Source organism: Lonchura striata, chromosome 4, assembly GCF_050655825.1.
Source record: "Lonchura striata isolate lonStrDom1 chromosome 4, ASM5065582v1, whole genome shotgun sequence".
NCBI classification, from domain to species: Eukaryota; Metazoa; Chordata; class Aves; order Passeriformes; family Estrildidae; genus Lonchura; species Lonchura striata.
The window spans coordinates 23,384,339-23,404,863 of record NC_140706.1 but is presented as its reverse complement, the minus strand read 5'-3'; the positions used below and the strand labels follow the sequence as shown (position 1 = coordinate 23,404,863).

At 39.6% G+C, this 20,525-nt stretch overlaps 1 long non-coding RNA gene across 1 annotated transcript; it reads left to right on the top strand.

The window, feature by feature from the left end:
• The first annotated feature begins 317 nt into the window (after positions 1–317).
• On the top strand, positions 318–10,608 carry LOC110484959 (uncharacterized). Its single transcript, XR_014954763.1, has 3 exons — positions 318–1,211; positions 5,236–5,307; positions 6,962–10,608. It is a non-coding gene; the product is annotated as an uncharacterized LOC110484959 (long non-coding RNA).
• The last annotated feature ends 9,917 nt before the right edge of the window (positions 10,609–20,525 follow it).

The following is a 20,525-nucleotide window of genomic DNA, read 5'->3' as shown; positions in this document are numbered from 1 at the left end:
TGAAACAGAACAAGCAGTGCTATCAAAAGAAAGCCCTATTCTCCGCTAAAATGAAGCACCAGATCACCTAAACCAAATTGAAACACCTGTGCTTAGAAAGGAAAAAAAAAAAAAAATTCTTTCATGATCTTTTACACTATTTTAACCAGCAAACATACACCTCAGAGAAACAGGCACCATCTCAGAGACCCATATGTCTTCTTCAGATGAATGCAAATATTCCATTTTAGAATATGCAGCAAGTGAACTATGTCTATGGAGAACTTTGAAGATTATTGTGGAGTTCCCAATTGCTCTTTGTGACTTCTTTGCCAAAGCCATTTTTGCTGAGACACAACACACACTGCTGATGATTTGATGAATATACTTTCCCAAAAGACACGTCATTTTAATAAAGATGAGATACCAGTGCAGACACACTGCATGTGTGCAACACTGTAAATCACAGTCTGATTTGAAGGCTGTGCCAAGCAGAGGACACCAAGCTGGACTAATACAAAGCTCAGCTGGGAAGAAGAGCTTCCCAGACAAGGGAGAAAAGATCTTGCTTTTGTTTGTGGATCTCAAGCAGATTGTTCAGTTGACAGGGAAAAAAAAAAAAAAAAAAAACACTTAAGATCCCAAGGTCTCCAAAACCAGAATGGCTTGAAGGATATCTCCAGCTTTGACTTAATAAACTCAAGCAGAAAGAATTATGACATGTTTTCACTGCACAGCATAGTAAATGATTCACACACATACATCCCCATAAAAATCACTAATTCTTTTGTTTATATACCAGTAAGTGTATTCTTCCTATTTCTTCAGTTATCACCTTTTTCAGTCGCCTCTACAAATAAGGACGAGAGATAGAGAAGAGCCCCACGGCACTTGTGTTGCCTCAGGTACAGCAGGCAGCCTGACCAGCCAGTTCCGATCCGCATTAACAGGGACCCCGTGAGAAGCGGGTACGCCAGCATGGACGTGCCCGCAGGTGCTCCGTGGGTTTCGGCTCACTGGCACTGTGGGGACGCACGGCGGCATCTGCCTCCCACCATCCCTGCGACCGACGCTGTGCTGCAAACCTCGGCTGCCCCTGCCCCAGCCAAGCTGGAGGGCGGCGAACACCAGAGAGCGGCAGGGAAACGAGCCAGCCACCACACCATTCCCCTGCTGCGCTCTACTTGTGAGAAACAGCTGAACTCGACTCACAGGACAAGCGTCTGGGGCAGGTGGGGGAAAGCAGCTATTTCGCTGTAAAATCAGGCAAAGCGTTCGTTCATTGAAACAGTGGCCCCGAAACGCAACCAGCTCCGCAGGGCCGCGGCAGCGGGCAGCGCCCGCGCCCTCCGCCCGGGCAGGGGCCGCGGGGCTCGTACCTGGCCGGGCTCCTGCGGCTCCCTCGGGCCGCCGCGGGCGGGGCTGCGGGCGCCACCGCCGGGCCCGTGCCGGGCAGGGGCCGCCCCATGCCGGGCAGGGCGGCGGGGCCCGGCGCGGCCCGCACGGCCCGCGGCACCGCTGCGGGGGGCCGGGCGCCGCCACCCGCCGTGCTCGGGCGGCGGCTCCGCCTGCACAGGCCGCGGCGGCCTGGCAGCCCGGCTCCATGGGCCGGGCGCGGAGCGGCGCCCCGCGGCACAGAGCGGCCGGGCAGCGGCGCGCACGGGGCTGCGCGGGGAGGCGCTGCCGGCGGTGTCCCTGCGCGGACCGCTAAGCAAATCCCTTCGCGGGCGCCAGAGCTGCTGGCACGGTCCTTTTGGAACTTTGGGTTGTTTTGTGGGGTTTGTTTGTTTTGTTTTGTTTTTTGTTGTTTTGGTTTTTTTTAAAGACCCTTCTGTTAAAAAAAAAAAAAAATTAAAAGTCCAAACAGCATTAATTGTCGCAAACTCCATGAGCACATTTACAGCCAAGTGTTACCGACACTCACATTCCTGACAGCATCGAAACACCACTAGTCACAGGACTGGAATCCCCCCAAGTACAGGAATAGCCCCAGATAAGGTGCTGGGGTTTCACTTGCACTTGAAATTGTGATGTTTTAGCTGTATCAGCCTCTGCTTTTATTCAGCGTTTGAAAATATAATTGAAACATGTTTTAAAGTTGTTTCCAGTTGTTTTGTTTTTTAAAAAAGGGAAAAGGAGAAAAAATATTGAAAATATTCCAATAATCAATAAATTAGCCATAACCTTTGTCAAAAACCAGAAATCTGCTTTTTCCCTGTAAAAGGATTTTGTTCCTGTTACATCAATTCTTTCATGGACAACTTTAATTTTCCTGAATAAGGGGGAAACCACTGTGATTGTGTTAAAATCTGTGATGACTTTTGGCATGTTATTTCTCCAACAAGATCCTACCTAGCGTCTGTCGCAGGTACGAGTGCCCTTACACAGAGAAGATAGAAGTACACACTTCTGCAGCAGGGCTGCACAAAAGCTAGGTAACCAGGGCTTTGGTATAAGTTGGCTGCACATTTAATAAAGCTGAGCTTTACCAAATGTATACCCGTGTTTTTACAGACTGAGAGGTTACAGAGGTTTTGGGGACAAGCTGCATTGAAGCACGCAAGCCAGTGCTTGTTATTCCTGCCAAAAACTTGGGTGTTAGCCAGATCCCTTTCAGGTATCAATCTTATCAGATATCTAAGCAAACCAAGATGTGACTCTATGCAATCACATGCATCAGGATTAGAAAATTCAGGGAGTTAAAAACAGTGCTTAATTTGTTGATGCCATCCCTCTGGATCTGCTACGTGCTCCAGCACAGCTGGTCCAACTTTGACAGCAGCAATTAGTTACAAACCGAGCCAAATATGCTCGGTAAACTTAGAATCCTTCCTGATAAATGGGTAAAATACATGTTTAATAGATTGTGTGAATCAATAGGGTACTATGCTAGCTACAGTATAGATAAAAAGAAATTTTTTGTGCTGTTTTTTCTATTTTGTCCAAATAGATATGGCGGCTCTTTTAAAAAGACACAGCTGAAAATTGCTGCCCAAAGTCAATTTCATTTATGTGTACTAATATTTCACCTTCACTTTGAAGTACTCTATTTTGCTAAAAGTTCTGCTAAGAATTTTCAGTACCTGGAGCTATTTGTCTTTTGAAAGAAATAAATATGTATTAGCACCGCTATCTCATTTCCATTTTGTTTGTGATATTTCGATCTACTGTCCCCTCATAGGAAGCCCCTGTAAAAATCCTTCATATTTTAAGTTGGACTTTTTAGTCTACATTAACTTATTCATGGACAGAGAAAAAAGGAAACAGTGTTCTGTTCCATCTGGGGCCTTTCTTCCCAGAGTTTAGGATGCTCTGGAGCTGAGCAATCTCATTTGGGTTCATTTGATGCAAGCTGAAGTGGCTCACTGGCTTGCAGGCTCAGCAAGAATAAAGTGCTGATAAAGTTAGAGTAGAACATTAAGAATGAGAATAAAAGATTAAATCTCACTTCCTTTCAGTGCAACTTGTAATATTTGAGTGTGTTTGTTAGGCTAAATAATGTCAGAGTTGATAAATTGTTTCATTGAAAGTGAGCAATTGAAAACCATTAGGCTGTTTTATGTAAGATAGTGGTTTAAACTATATCTAGTAATACTCAAAGACTGGATATGGTAAAACTTGAACTTGGTGGCTTGAAGATGACACAATGCATTGAGTTGATACTTCTGTGGGAGTGAGATCTTGCTTCTAAGTCACAACTTTCATCTCAGAGTCCACCTGCCTATATTTGAAGCCTGGGATCTTTTTTTCCTATGTATATAATTTATCTGATTTTTATCTGACCATTCCCTCTGTATCATAAGGTCTTTCTGACCTCATTTCTAATGCCTTCCCTCATCCTCAGTACTCTGAATAGTGTTATGTATTTGCAAACTATCACATCGCATTGCTCCTCTCCCTTTGCAGATTGTTGCTGAACAAAAAAAAGTCAGTATATAATGACTTTTATAATAAGACATCATATTCCCTTCACACCTTCCCTTACCATCTTTTTGCCAATTATCCATCCATACAAGGACATTATTTCGTACCCTTCTTATTTTGAAATTACAATCCCAATATAATACATTGTGCTGTGGCAGAAAGATCAAAATCTGCCATACTGGTCATGCCCACAAACATCTACCTGATGATATTGTCCATGCTAATTTCTGAAACTCTCAATTTCTCCAAAAATCAAGAAACATCAAATATTTGATTTTTCTAGTGAAGTGGTAGGTGCTGACATGGTATAGAAAAACCTAGGAGATCATAGGAGTTTCAATCATCTTAGCCTTTTACATTAGGGAAGTTTTTGATTACTCATTGAATCCACAGGAACTTGGGTTTAATGGCTTGTGAGGTTCTTCATAATTAAAGACCAGTAAGTAAATAATTTACTTAAAGCAAGTAAGATGTCATTAACATGCTGTACCAGGATGCCATGTGTAACAGGCACATCTGTTCTTAGCCTCACACTGTTACTGCTAGCCATGGAACCTGACCCAGTGTGGGGTTGCTCTCTTTTGGTAGCTCTTTCAGACTAGATTAAATATGTGATAAAGGCTGCTACTTTTTTGACCAAACACAGGTTGTCAAATTAATATGTAAACAGACATATTATGTAGTAGGTGGGAGTTGGTAAGTGAACAGAAACTTCCCCAGTTTTGTCCCTTTTAATCACTCTGTAAGTAACTGTGGTTTTAGTGAAACTGAAAATAATTTTGATGCAGAAATGTTAAGAAATTTAATCGTTCAAAACTCATAGTCACTGTAATACTTTGTTTAACTCAAGGGTGTCTTTGGTTCACTTTTCAAACCATTTAACAAGTATCATGTATTAAAACCTTTGGGGAGCTATAGTGGGGAAAAACATATGAGATGTTATCTTAAATTCCTTTTCTCTTTTTTGTCTTTCCTTCTTGATGAAGTATTACATTTAGTGTAAATTTCTGAAATACTCATCAGTATCCTGGTTATGGTCAGCTTTCCTGTCTCACAACTGGAAGATTTAAATTCTAGAGCAGTGTCTTTCATTAGATTTAGCCACTAATCTGAATTGAGTATAATAATTTCAACGTTAAATCCTCAACTATTCAAGCATACACAAACAGCTGCCTGGACTCAAATGTAAGCTGAGAGCATAGGACAGACAGAGGAAGTTCAGGTGATAAACAAATCTTCCTCCTTTGCTTTTCTAGTCGATTTGCAATTCCAGTCAAAAATGTAAGGGGTTCATTTAAGCCCCATTTTTTACATTTTAATTTTTTTTTAAAGGTAATTGCCAAATGAGTGCAAAAGTTGCTAATGGCTACTGAATTATCAACTCTTCACTCTTCACATGCCCAGGTATGTTTTATGCTTAACAACTGAGATTTTATTTTATTTTTATCTCATTACACTTGCAAGAAATCTTGTATTAGGCTTTATAATAAGGAGGGCGGAAAGTCTGTTTTGATATGGAATGTTATAAATTTACCTCATTCACATTTCTGACCAGTTATTTTACAGCTGGGAGGACTGTTATTCAGAGTAACACAGAACAACTAACAGGAGTTTACTTGAAACTAACAAATGCCCTGGCAGAAAACAGTAGGATAACTAAAACATTATTTTAGCAATTGGAAGTGTGGAGGACAAGGGAAAGCTGATGACAAAGAAAGCTCAGGAAGAAATCTGAAGATCAGGCAACAGAAGAGTTGCTATTAATCAGATGTATAGGAGCTTGAAAAAAGAATGGAGAAATATGAGCTGCTTCAGGGATAATAGGAGTAAAAGAGGATAAAGAGCCAAAATTTCTAGCCAGAGGCTATCCAGAGAAGGAGCAGAGCAAACTAGTGGAGTTTTCAGTCACACAGAAGCAAGGGGTACAAAAATCATTGCAGCAATAATTGATATTTTGGTCATTCATGACTTTAGCTTTCAAAGACTTCAAATATTATTACTATCGATATTCTGTAAAAACATAGCAGCCAAGGTATTAATAAAACATTCCTCTTCAAATATCCTCTTTCATTACAGTATAGATTATGTAAAAGTATTGCTATTGTTTATTTACCAAGACCATGCAAAACTGAGTTCCTTATTTCTCATGCTTATGACTTCTAGCTAATATAGTAATCATTACTGCTAACATTAAGATTCAAAAGTTATTTTCTGTTCACAAATACTTTTCATAGACAGACAGGCATAAATTCCCGTTGTCATGCATGGGCAATTATCAAAATAATATTGTTTAGCAAAGCTAGACTTTGACTTACTAATACAAAAACTCACCCACTTCATATACTCTTAATATTAATATGCATATATAATTTATATAATTATATATATATTATAAATTTATATTTTGTGTATATATTTAAAGTATATATTTATAGTTTATATATAAATATAAATATTTTATTATTCCTGGAATTTTAGAACAGGAGAGCAATTACTAGTACAAATATTTCCCTGTGTAATCTAATTACAGCTCAAATGTAAGGACATTACATATAAGTCACCCCATTTACTAATGCTTATATTTTACCAAGGAAAATAAAGCTACTGCATACATTCCATAGAAAGCATTTGTGCAAGACAATGTTCACTTATGCAAATACTAATAAAATTGCAAATATGTCTGCCAGGAAGATAAAGGAGATACAGCACAGAGAAGTAAAGCACAGTCAGATAACTTGACACCAAAAAGCAGCAGCTATGTGGTCTGGCAAGATATAAGAGAAGATGTTCTTTCACCTTTCAGGGACAATGCATTCTGGTTTTAGTGACACAAACAGCTCCTTTAATTTTCATCTTGTACATGGGTAAGCACAGCTATACAGAATGGAGAGCCCTGAAGCTGTACATGCATAATGAATCAAGACTCAAAAGATTTGTTCACATCTCTAAAGTTGCAAAATTAAATAGCCTGCTTCATTAGTACATATTTTGTGGTACATGTCTAAAGTGGTGGTCAACAGTTCTGTTGTCTGTTTTCTTCCTTTCTTCTATAACTTAGGTTCAGAGACAATCTGAATGTCTAGGACAACTTGAGCAGGTGTGAAGAAATGAGACTTTCTGTTCTTTTCCAAAGCACCCCTGCACAGGTAACTCTAGACACCAAGACAGATTTAGGGTCTTGCAGGGGGGCATTCAGCCTTTCACAACTTGCATCTGCTAAATTTAAACACTCCTACTGAGTTTAGTGATACAGGATCAGGCTTTGCCTCTGCCCAGGTAATATCCTCCTGTTGGTTTTGAGAGTCTTAGTTCATTGTACCCATTGTTCCAAATTAATTTCATTCCATTCACAAGGAAATAGTAACTGTCCAGTTCTGTGAGAGGGTTGGTGTTGTAGGGTTGTGCATTTTCCCTTCCCCACTCTGACATTTCACACTGTTGTTGATACCCCTCTTACTGTGATGGCAGTTTCAGTTGCAGAGACCACAAATCTGTGCCTGCTAATTCTCCCTAAAATCCAAATTTACTGCTGCCTATGTCTCTCCCCTGATCTTGCCTCTGCTCTGTAAATCACATGTCAAGTCCAAGGTATACTCTAAACAAGGCATTGAGGTATCTGTGATCTAAACCAAATGAAGACCCATACTGCTAATGCCCACAACGCCCCACTTCACTATGTTTAATTTTTTTGTTAGCATAATCAATGATATGCCCAAGAATCTTCTTGAGCTTGGTTATTTTTTTCTCCTTTTTCTGGAGGGGAATTCCAGTTTCCAAATTCCTTCCATCTGTAAATGGGTCTCCAGCCCCTTTCTTACAAAACTGAGTATCTATCTGCCAGATCAAACAGCTTACAGCTCTGGATGTTTATACTGGATACCTTGTAAGAGCAGGGATGATTTAGCAGAAGAGCCTTACATTCCAGTAGTCTTCCCTGTGACTCACTATCATCTAATAGCACACTTTTCAGCCCAGACTATTTTCGTGTGTCTCTTAAGAGTTTGTAATATGTGTTAGGCAGTGTTATAAATAAAAACTGCAAAGCCTAAAAAGACAGACATCAATACTCTAGGCACATGTTGTTGTTATTATTATTGTTGTTATTGTTATTATTGCAGTCCAGTAGATTTTACAGGATCAGACAGAAAACTGCTGTCTTTGTGAGGGTTTTTCTACTTTTTCTCCCAGCTGGAAACTAAATAACATAGTACCCAAGAGCTGAATCTCAATTGAATGTCAACATGCTGACCTTGCAACTTAAGATACACACCTGTGTTACATACACCTTTCTGATTAACAGCATTCATCACAGTGCCTGTATGCAATTTTCTCTGCTGATGAAGCTGATTTCTTTTTCAGAAATCTTTGGCACTGCTCTGCAGATAATATTGCAGAGAAATCTGTGAGTCTAACTCTCCTTGGAATGCTGCCAACCATTTTAAGTCTCAAAATTAACTCAGCCCTATTCACAAGATCAATCACTTCTCTCTCAAATGTACTTTATGTGAAGCAGATTTGTGAAAAGTGGTTTTTAAGCAGTGCGCTTTCAATGCAGCTATTATGGCAATGCATACGCATCATCAGATCATTGCCTGGGAATGAGATTGCTTGACCCATTATGCAGCCACAGCCATAAGAAATACACTGTGCTCCTATTTATTGCTTTTTACCATTTGCAACTAGCTTGGTAAATTTTTTGAGTGAAATTGTCCATTTTTTTCCCTTTTAAGTACTTCATCACAATTTTTCAGCAATAATGACAGAACAGGCTGTTAATAACATGAATGGACAAGTTTTTTAGTATGACCGTTCCATTCTCACCAATACCTAGCAGAACTGATAATAAAAAGGCACATTCTTAGTCCTGGCAAGTCACAGTTGCATTTTTGTGTTCTTGAACAAACAGAAATGAGACAGTCCTCCCAAACAAAGATTAAAAGAATTTAATTCACTGAACAAGCAGAGGCAACATAGGAGTATTCATCAAAGCCAGGAGGATAAAGAAGAGAAACAGTGGTTTTGAATCACATTTCTGTTCTGGTATTATGCTGAAGCTCAGTGTTGTTCAGGTCATAACCTAAAACTAGAAGCAAGTTGTCACTGTTTGCCTTCTGATACATCTTAGATTAGTGGGTTTTTTTAGACTTTTTGTCTGTAAAACAGGTAACCTGCGTACCCCAATGACTTTTAAAGCTGTCTTTATGTTGTGTAATAGAACACTTCTAGGGCTTGGAGCCTGTTCTCACAGTGCCCATCCTTTCCTCTCTTTGTGTTACTCACTTTAAGCCTGGTTTCTTTCAGAGAGTGAAGAACAGATGTGACCTGTTATAAAGTCTGGCACTTCCCTAGCCTGTATCCTGCAGTGTTTAAGTACTCTAAGAAATGGGGCAGGCTTTAGAAAATGCAGCCTTCCAACTGATTTCATGCATCTAATAATAGCCTCTGAGGCAAGGAACTGTGCATGTGCCTCATACAAGCAATCACAGTGTCAAAGTAGACAGAGACATGCAAGCTACAGTTTTACAGGCTGCTGATAGGTTTCTGTTCTTTCCTTGCAGGAAAAGAATTCAATACTGGAATGGCCAACATGGAGATAAGAAGACAATTTTCTTCCCCACGGTTTCAGTATAAAAGGATTTATGCAGTCCTCATTGAGGATTGGCCTGAGTCTTTCTTGAATGTGATTTTATGGCTTGTTTGCTTTTTTGCATTGCTCAGTGGATGTTGGCGATAAGGTTGCACTTTCTGAGTGGTTAGATTTGTTAATATTAACAGCTGGAGATACCAAAAGCTGTTGTGCACTGATGTGATCATATTAGCTTTCCAAGCAAAACTTTCCTGAACAGAAATAGCTTGTCTGTCCTAGATCAAAACAGCCATCAGGCTTCCCTTTAAAATGTCACTGATTCTGCATCTGTATTCTAGTGTGGTTCAAGCCAAAGAACACTGTGTACATTAGCATTTCACAACTTAATAATTGTTCTCAAACATTATGAGTTTCCTTTGAGACTGTTGGAGTTAGATCTATTGCTTTTTGTAAGAGAAAAACCAGTTCTATTCAAAATACTGCAAGGAAACTAACAGGGAAATGCTATAAAAAGGATGAGGGTATAGAAGATTGAGAGTATATTCCCATTTATCATCATCTCTTTTTTCCCCAAATCTTTACATATATTAAATTCTTTGTGAAGCACTCATTCAGTTGTGCTAGCAAAGGATATCATGTCATTAATTTGCAAAATGACATGGAAGATTGTTGCTCCTCTGTTCTTCCAACTGTTAAAACCTTCAATGATATTGTTAGTCATTATAGAGACACTGCAGGGCCCTGAGTTTTCATCTCTTTATGTAGGTGGATTAAACACTGTTTGATATCAGTGTATTTATTGGAAATTTGAAGATTTTGTTCTTTCTGACATTTCCCTTGATCTGTAGAAGTATCATTGAGAGGAAAATATAGGGATGCAAGTCTAAGCAACTTTTTTCCTTTCTGAAACAAGAGTTCTGATAGGTTTATATTTAAGTTACAGAAAAAGTCCTCAATTATTTAATCTTTATTTTCTAATTTTTAAAATCCCTCTCTTGTTCATTCAGGTCAACTTCACTTGGATTCAGTGGTGTATTATTGGTCATAGGAATACCTGGGTAGTCAAAATACTACTTAGATCACCCAGTTTGAATTAAAAATATCTTTGTTACATGGAATTGCATATTTTCTTAATTTATGTGTTCAGGTGATTAGCAGTTAGAAAAACTGACAAAAGTTTCTAGAACAAATGAGGAGTATTTTACTTTTGCTTGAGGATATTCACTCTGCAGGTTCATATCACTTAATTAGTGCAACTTTTTATTTGAGATGTACCAGTGAAAAGGAGAAAAAAATTAATAATGGTCATTTCAGTGATATTCCAATAAGGAATCTGAACATTGTTTTTCTAAACAGGCATTGGGTTACTGCTAAGAAATCTTCCAGATTTAATCTCTCAAGTTTGTGTTGCAAGTTCACAGCATGAAGTCCTATGATCCATTCAGATCTTACAGCAAAAAGCTCATACTCCTTTTGGAGATTTCAGTTCTGGCACGTGGCTGCTTTGGCTGGGCAGTAACCTCCTGATGATGTGAATGCTCCCAGAATGAGTGGAAAGGATATCTGTGGTGTAGGGGGCTACTCTCCTCATCTGAAAGATTTCTAATAGTGATTTGTGTTATAATTTCAGCCAAGAGAACAGTTAATAGTAGTTTAAACCTGATCTGATTCTGGTGCTGAATTTCCTATGGTTCTGCTGCTTCCTGGCGCTGTTCAGACTCTCAGTTTACTTTGCAGAACTCAATCCACACTTGTATCCTGATACCTACATTGAAGGAAATTGAAAAGTACAGCCATCTATTTCTTTGCATGAGAAGAATTCCAGAGGAAAAGCAATATTCCCAAACTGAACTTTGCCAGAATGCTTTTAAAATTGAACATTACAATGAAATTCTGTAATATTACACTGAATTTACCATACAAAACATGTATATCATTTCAATAGAAGACATTGTCAATTTGGCAGTGTTTCATCAGACATCTTAGTTATCTGATTGCATTAATCCTACATATCCAAATTCTCCTTGTTCTGGTGTTATATCTCTCCCCACTGGAATCCAAGCCCTGGAGTCAAAGAAGAAAATATCCCCTACTCTTTGAACGTGTTGGATCAAAGGAATGAATGGCATCTCTGATCTCAGAGAACAGAAAAGCACACACTTTGGTAAGATTTTGCTCTCTGTCAAGAAACCATGAGTGGAGACACAGCACATGGTTAAAAGAGTTAGGGCCAACCCATAAAGTCCAGAGCTCAAACTTCATCTGTAACTGAATTAATGTGATTTCTGGTGCTAATGCTCATTCAACCCCACACTGAAAATTGCAGATCCAACATTTGTGTGTTTGGAACATAATGTTTAAATATCATAAACGTCATTAAGCTCTTCTCTAGCTAAACTTAATTTAATCAGCATTTCTGAGCCCCTTACAACAATCTGGGGTTTTCTGCTACATTCCTGATGCACTGACATCACTTCAACTGCTATGAAGAAATATCACCTTCAATCAAATGAAACAGCATCATTAGCTGGTTCAGCAAGCTCCTCGGGCATTTAAGGAGATGTTGCGGAGTCAAGTGCTCTCTGTTAATTGGTGCATTCAGACTGCTGGGAGAAAAGTGTCCACCTGCAGCGTGGCGCATCCCAAAGTGCGTGCAGTCCATCAGCCCTCAAACGCTGGAGCTGTGCGGAGCAGACGGGGAGCTGTAGCCCGGTAAGCAACGCTGCCGTGCCCCCGGGAGCGCCGGCGGTGCCCGGCTCGGCATTGCCCCCTCCCGGGCCAGCCCGGCGCTCCCGGCCGGCGTTCCGCTGGTTCCTGCCCGCTCCCGGACAGCCCGAGCGCCGCAGCGGCACCGGCCTCGGGGCCGCCCCGCAGCGCTGCTGGGCGGGCCTGGCCCCCCTCTGGCCATATAGGGAAAGCTGGTCAGCGGGAAGGATGGGACACAATGGCGCTGGGAATCCCTGCGTGGGAAGGCCGTGGGACAGCACAAAGGTGCTTTCATGTATGTGATGTTTTTGGGTTCACATAGGACACTGCAGGTCCTCACTGTATTTTCAAATGCTAAGCTATGCTGAGAATCCCTTGTTGCACCAGAGACCTTACCCTTCCACTTGGCTTTACATGTTGCTGTCTGACTTTTGGACAAAGTTCAGTGTTTCTTAACTAACTCCCAGAACAAATGAGCAGTAGCCTCATTTTCCTTGCCTATGCTTTTCCATTTATCTCACCCTTCTGTGTAACCAATAGTTGGTAGGGACATACAACATTTGTCCATCACAAAAGTAAACGTAAGCCTTAAACATTTGTTCATTTGACACATGGGTTAGAGCTAATGCCTTTTCACCACGCCTCTTATCCTAGGATTCTTATCACCTCTGTATCAGATATCACTAGTGTAATGGCACCTGAACACTCTGTGGCCATATCAGTGCAAAGTCTGGCAGCTTAACTTAAGCTGTTGTGCAAGGCAGTTCAAGTGAAGCTGGGGCATATTGCATAGATGATAGAAAATTCCCAGATATTTTCTTCCACCAGCAGAACTGAGAGGGACACACATTCAGAGGGGAGCATACAGTTGGGAGCCATATGTATTGTCAGTCTCTGGTATTTTTTCAGTAGATTCTTTGTGTAGGACTTCCATCATGCCTTTCACTGGGGGCTTTTCATGAAAGTGTGCTTAGAGCTTGGTCTTATTTAGTGTAATTCCATTTAAATATTCCTCAGCTTGCTGTGTATGAAACATTTTAGCATCAAATTTAGAAAATGCACCCTCCCCTTGAAATTTTTCAGGTGCATTTTCTATTTAAATCTCATTAATACATGAAAACATGAAAGTGCTGAGTAGTTAATAAATATAACAAAACCAGCAGAAAAAATTATATAGTTAGCATTATATATATTTTTTCTTCTGTGCCTCTGGTGGGATAAATATGCTCAGCTCTACAGCAGTCGAGGAGCCATTTTAATTAGAATTTTAATTAGATTTTTTAGACCTGTGAAGAAGAAGGAAGCAAAAACAGTCCAAAAGATACTACCAACTGCAGAGAAACTCATCATGCACCAGCAGTGTCCTGGTAAATAATGTTCTCTAGCATGATGGCACTGGAGAACAAAGGTGTTGCAAGCTCTATCGCAGAAAGAGTGCTTATGTAAGGACCATCTTATATAAGACCAGCAGGTATGAAGAAGGTTTCTACACATTTGAAACTCTCAGGAAGACACGTAAGACAGGAAAAACTGAGCTATCAGCAGTGGTTTAGATTTCCTGCATCAGTCGTTTTAAATGTTGTTTTCCAAATGAAAAACTAATTGGATTAAAATTTTGTAGTGTCCTATGTCAAAGCTAAGGCTAATTTTTGGATACTTTTTTCCTCTGGGCAAATAGTACATGCCAGTCTTCGGGACTGGCAGTTCAGCACTTTCTCCGTCTTTCCATTAAAGGGAATTTAAATGTTAAAGTAAAAAGTCTATGGGTCTGCTGTTTCTCAAATGGAGCAGAGGTCATGGTGCTAATTGATAGGCAAATCTTCTCAGATCCTGTTTTTTCCTAGATGCAGGTCTTGAACTGAAACTTAGCTAGATTCAAGGTGCTGAGTGGGTAAAAGCATCAGCATTTGGAGTCCCACAGATCATAATGTTTACTGCAAGGTCAATAGCTGTAATACAAATACTGACTTTTGAGCTGTTTTTTCAATTAGTCATCAGAGTGCTGTGAAGTTAAGTGTCTGGAATGGTACTGACTAATGTGTGCATCACAGTAATTATAAGCGCATTTTGCCTTTCTTTTTTTTTTTTTCCATAGAATCATCACAGTGTCAAACACACATGCAAGCCAGAAGCGAACATTTTTTTCTTCCAGAAGGGCTAGTGGTACATAACTGCACTGTTTTATATCTGCGGATATGTTCAGGGTTTTCCCTTTATGAAATGATGAAAGGTTTGATTCAGCTCGGGTAAATGACTGGTTTTGGCAGCTGCTCCCAGCACAGAGAGCGCGGAGCCGGTCCCTCCTTTTTTTCCTGCAACTCTGCTGCTTTTCCAGCAGGAGGAGCTGAAGGAACAAGGAGCCAATTCCGCTCAAGCTGAAACTAGGGAAAAATACCTGGGATCATTTGTCAGAAGAGTTCCCCTTCGTCTGTGCTACTCTACAATAGGTCAAATAGACGATGTTTTTGAGAGAGTCATTTATTATCAACTGATTTGTTCTTCGTTTTGCAAGGAGTAAAAGGTTTATCAAATAATTAAGAGAGTGTTTTCCAAACCCCAGTGTTGACTACTCATGTATAGCAAATATTTTGAGTTTCAGCTGTCGGTCATTAGCCACTGAGTACATGACAGCTGTGTAAATCCAGGTAGAAGAGACATAAATATGATTGAAAGGGACAGTATAGGTTTAGCTTTTTATTACTTAGGGCAGTATTTTTAAACAAACAGAATAGTGCAACTAAGCAAAAGGAACTGAAATGGCAACATAAGTAAATTGATTGTGCATAATAATAGATATTTAATTATGGATGAAAGGAAGTTTGGCTATCTATTCAGCATGTAATTTTTCCTGTACCTTTCTTGTATATTGGTCTGTTTCATTACTAAACGTATTCATCCTGCTGGCATATCTTCATCTATATCCTTACTCTTTTTCATGGAAGTTTTTTTCTTATTGTTCATTTGTCTTACCTTAGGACTCTGTAATGACCAGATCCGTGGGCACGTTCTCTGCATGGATTTGATTTCATTCCTACACATGTGCCAACAAACACTTTTGTACTTGGGAAAATTATACAATGGCAACAAATAAACAACTTACATGCTCTAAGTTAAGCAAGTGCAATGCTCTCTGTAGGATTTTGGCCTTATTCATAGCAGGTTTATCCAATAACTTACATCTGGTTAGGTTTTGCTGACTGATTTGGTCATTATCTTTGCTCCTCATGTCTCTTTTGCAAACTGTGCAGAGTCACAGTGATATTTTTTCCCACTCTCATTAGGTATTTGTTAGACCAAGACATACTACATTTCATTTACCAAGTTTGGCCCTGTAATAAACTGGAAAATAACTGGCCAGATCCTAAAAGCATTTGGCATTCTTTCATAAGGAATTAATATAAAGTTATTTGTCACCCCAATGCCTGGATATTTATACCATGATTTTTGCTTGCTCCGTTTTTTAAATGCCCAGTGTACAGCTCTGGTAGAGCTTTGCGTTCTGGCGCATGGTGTCACACTGCAACTTCCTTAATTAGGTGTGCATTTACACTGTGCAACAGAAGCAGTCTCCAGGCCAGGTAGAAAATATCCAAATCTAAACTTTATGGAAGAGTGGGTTTAGATATGAGTCCAGAACTTCACTATCTTTGAAGCTGTCTTTTAGGATAGTTTTCTCAATGCTTCCCCAGAGTTCCAGGACCATGCTAATAAGTGTTGATGTGGCAGTTTGCAGAATATATCAGCTTCCAGTCATGTTCATATGCTCTTCTGCCTGCTGGTTGTATCAGCCTGACAAGCTCCGAAATCTAGATAAAATAGTAGCAGAAATCTTACTGAGGTGAAGTTTGTCTTATCTTCATGTTTCATCACATGGTCAAAGGATGCATTAGCAACCACTTCACTGGGAATTAATTTAGGTTGGTCCTGCCACACACAGAGTTACTACAGTCACGAATTGTTTCAGTCAGGTTGAGACGGACAAATCCCCTTTCCAAAGAATGGGTGAGGCAAAGCCAGAGCTTGTTCTGGAAGCTTTCCAAGCCAGACTAGGCAATAATGTCAGATCCTCTCCTTTTAATCAAAAGAGTGAACTTTCAGCATGTGTCACTGTGAACATGTTTATTTGTTTAGTTACTTGATGAGGTGGAAACAGGACATGGTCACAAGGGATAACCACAGAGCAGCCAGGCTGGGAGTGGTCGTCACACAACTGTGCAAATCTTGAACTAAAAAGGAAGAAAATATGAGGCTGGGCTGCCTCTGCCGCAAAAGACAAGATCACCACAGTTTTGAGGGAGGAGATAATGAAAGGAGGCTGCAGCTGCACATATGTCATCTGGAGGGGTTCTGGGAATTTCCCCATGTCTGCCTGCCCAGATCCTGATAAGTGCAAAATATTGTGAAACTGTTGTGGATGTTCGTGTTTAAGTAGGAAACTGAAGACCAGTGTGTTTGGCCTCTTTTCTTCCTGACTTCTAATACCTTTCAGGCAAGAATCTTAGGCTGGAAATAGATGGATCTTGAGGTGTAAATCTGGTGTTGTTGCATCCTGATAGCTGCATGCACACACATACTATCTGGGTATTGAAATGCTGGCATTTGAAAATATGGAAGGGAGAAATAAAGTGGACCTACATTTGATAGTATTGTGAAGGAATTGCGCTGCTTCTGAAGATTGCCTGATGTCTGCACTTGTTTTGAAGTCAGGGCAACTAGATTTTTTCCAGTTTCTATGCATGAATTAATGTGCCTAGAGAAATATAGGAACTCTGTCCATCCTATTCTAAGTCTAGTTGATGCTCAGAGATGGATGCCCACCATTATCTTCCTCACACTCATTTTTCTGGAGGCCCTTCCTTTGTTTACTGTCTCCTGAAACAAAATTCTCCTGCCGCCCTGTTCAGACTACAAAGAAAGTTATTTTCATTCCCCTTTAATCACTTGTATTTTATCAATTATCACCTTATCTGCAGCCTAAAAGGTGTCTTCATTTGAATACAGCTCCAGGCTTCCACTTAAAACATTACAGACCGTGATGCTTTTGAGTCTGTTAAGAGCAGTGATCCTGGTCCAATGATCCTTTAAAATATGTAGATATAAAAAGTCCATGATCAGTAATCCTTCACCTCTGTAAAATAATTACTTATTATATTTTTATCAAAAATAAGGATGCTTAATTTTTTCTCCGAATATGTCTAGAACTTACACAAATTTTTTCATCACCAGTGTTTTAATTATATAAAATAGATGTGACAAAAGCATCTTTTCTCAATACTTAGAAAAATATAAGTAGGTCTAAATAAGTATAATATTGTGTTTGATTTTGAAAGATAATAGATTTATCATCAAATGTCAGATAAACTCAGAGTTTGGTTTGATTCTAGCTCAATTTCACAAATTAAAGGCATTAAAATATAAGTTCATGTACTATCATTTTAAATTCCCATCCCTGATGGATAACAGTTTTAAGGAAGTAATCCCTGTATCTTTTTATTTTACATACAGTTAACTGTGTCAAATTTCTGAAGAAATGTTGCATCAAATGTGCATCTGTTGTTAGGTTCCCCAAGCTTGTAACAAACTGGGTAGAGATAAAACACCAGACTCTTTGGTTTTAATACAGAGCAAAAGATTATTGAAAGTACTCTTCTTTGATACAGATGCTTGTAGTGAATGGGTATCACCATCAGAGTGGAGTCTTATTCTGGTATTTCTTGCTAGAATAAGAAAGATTTGCATGTTTTAATAGAGTATCTCTGTATAATAGTCTACACAAATGTAGAGTCCCTAGTTCTTCTGCACCACTCCACCCTGCCCTTGAAAAGGATAAATTACTGCTGTGTATTTACTACAGTTTATCTTTATTTACTATGTGCCCTTTAGATCCCTGATAGGTAATTAATAATATATTTGGTCTTGGGGTTATTTGTATTTGTAACTTTACTCTTGGGAATCTTAACCAGCTTGAACTGTATCTGACCTCATTTTTCAAGTTTTCTTAAGAGCAAAGTTATTAATCTTCAGATTTCTCAAGCTGAATCACGCATTAATGTTCTCAAAGTAACAACCACAAAAAGTCCCTGCTAGCCTTTCACTTTTTTCCAATTTTGTTTGGGTAGATACCCTACCAGCTAACTAAGAAAGGTAGTTTCAAGCTGTGGCCTCATGGATTTTTTTGCACTTACACTTTTGCTCTGATGTCATGAACAGTACAATGCTGGTGTAATCAAAAGTATAGTCATGTCCTTGAAAGCTATTAAAATTACTTATGCATTCCTTAAATCATGACAGCCATACATGCATGCTCATATGCACACATTCATGAAGATAAGGACTTTGCTAGTTTGGTAGGAGTCACTGCAGTGATGCTTGTTACTAACTAAAACCTTAAAATACAGTAATAATCACTACTGGACTTTCAGCTAAATTTTTTTGTCCATATTTTGTTTGGTTTTTTTTTTTTTTTGGCCACAAAACTTGCAAACCATGCCTTTCTAATGTAAAGAGAAGGCAGAGCACTAATTGTTTGAGTGGAACATAGGGATAACAATTACAATGATTCCCAGGATGTATTTAGTGATCCTGAAAGCTGAGCACTGAGCATCAAAGCATTTCCCTTTGTTTTACATTCTCACAAAACAAATCTATAGAGGTACCTGATGAATGTAATTTTCCCCCTTTTTCTGCTGCAAGGATTGTTCTGGCTTCCTGCTATTGTCCCTGTTCTCCATTTTGTCCCCATGCCTGGTGCATGTCTGTGCCACATCTGTGCCACTGATTGCTTTTGTTGGCATATCACGTGTTGCATGTTGCCACACAACTCCTCGCCCTTCAGAAAACCCTTTAACTCCACTTTCTCCTCTAATAGCACAGCAGAGTGCCAGCAGCTCCTTATTTTTCATACATAAACCACCTAGGTTCTGTAAGAGGCACAATATTGCTTTGGAGAGTTCTTTGTGCTTGCTTTTAATATAGGAGAGCACAACCTGTACGTGGCAGAAAAGGCAGGAATGAGAGGTGTTTACCAAAGTGATCATTACTAGTCTGACCAGCTGCACCAGGTCAATGAGTGAACAATCCATTTCTCTCTGTGCTTGTAACAGCAAAAATACAGTGTCTATATTTTTGTGTGCTGTTGATCCCAGTAGCATTGCTAATTTCACCCAAATTCATGTAGCTTGGGTTTTTAACTATGTATTAATTTTAGATGTCCCCACCAGTGGTGGCATTACAGGGAGAGATTTCTATAGATGTAAATCCTATACCAAATTCCTCTGAGGCAGAGAGTGCCCAGCTTTCAAATCTCTTCCATTCCAGCTCAAGAGACGGTGGTTAGAAATTACTCAGAATTTGTGAAACTGGACCCCAACTACAGCCCCTATCTGCTGAAGAGCAGAGGATTCAGGGACTGGTGTCAGTGGCCAGAGCTACTCAGTGGGAAAAGTTTTGCAAGGAAAAAAAAAAAGGAAAAAGTGAATGATCCCTATTCATCTCCTCCAGAACTGACCAAGCAGCTGTATATCCTCTTTAGGGGTCATACACAATCAGCGGCAGGAGCAAGCTCAATAGTTTCAGAGTTGAAAGCCTCTTGGGCAAGCAGAGGCTTTGCTGGTAGATGTAATATTTGTACTTCCTTAGCCTGCTTCAGTGAATCCATTCTTCACTGCTTGTAATCTTCAAGTATTCTAGATCTTGCTGTTCTGTTCTACAGACCTTTATTCCACGAAAATAAATGTAAGTTGCAGTTTGTGACCTTTTTCTGCCTCTATGCATGCTGAATTTGAAATTACCACTTCAGTAGACCCAGGAACATCCATGTTGGCTCATCCCAATTCGATAATAAATATTTTTGCTGGTTCCTGCACATGCAGTGGAATATTGGAAAACTGAAGTGTTTTCCTGTGTCTACTACCCATGGCTGCTTGTATTTGGGTATGCTTCCCCAACATGTCACTATGGTCTTACTTTGAAGTCTTGGACTAAAACTAGTAGTGCACTGATTTCCAAAGCTTTTGTGTACATAAAAGAGTTGCTAGTGATGCCAAATACCACTAGTAAATGCTGGTTTTCACAATGTAGAAGAGATGGGCTGGAACAGATTTCCAGGTTTCCATTAAAATGCATCATTCAGAGATCTCCTTAGGAAACAGGAGAAGCTTTTAATTTGAAAAAACAAGGCAAACCTTTTCCATGAGTTTACATAAGTCAGGGACCAAATGTCTGCACTTCACTTTCCTCTTAGGAATCTGCAGGTCCTGGTACTTGTGAAGCTAAAGACTTGCGTTATGTAGCTCTCATCACAATTTCCAACAGATTTCTCTTAATGTGT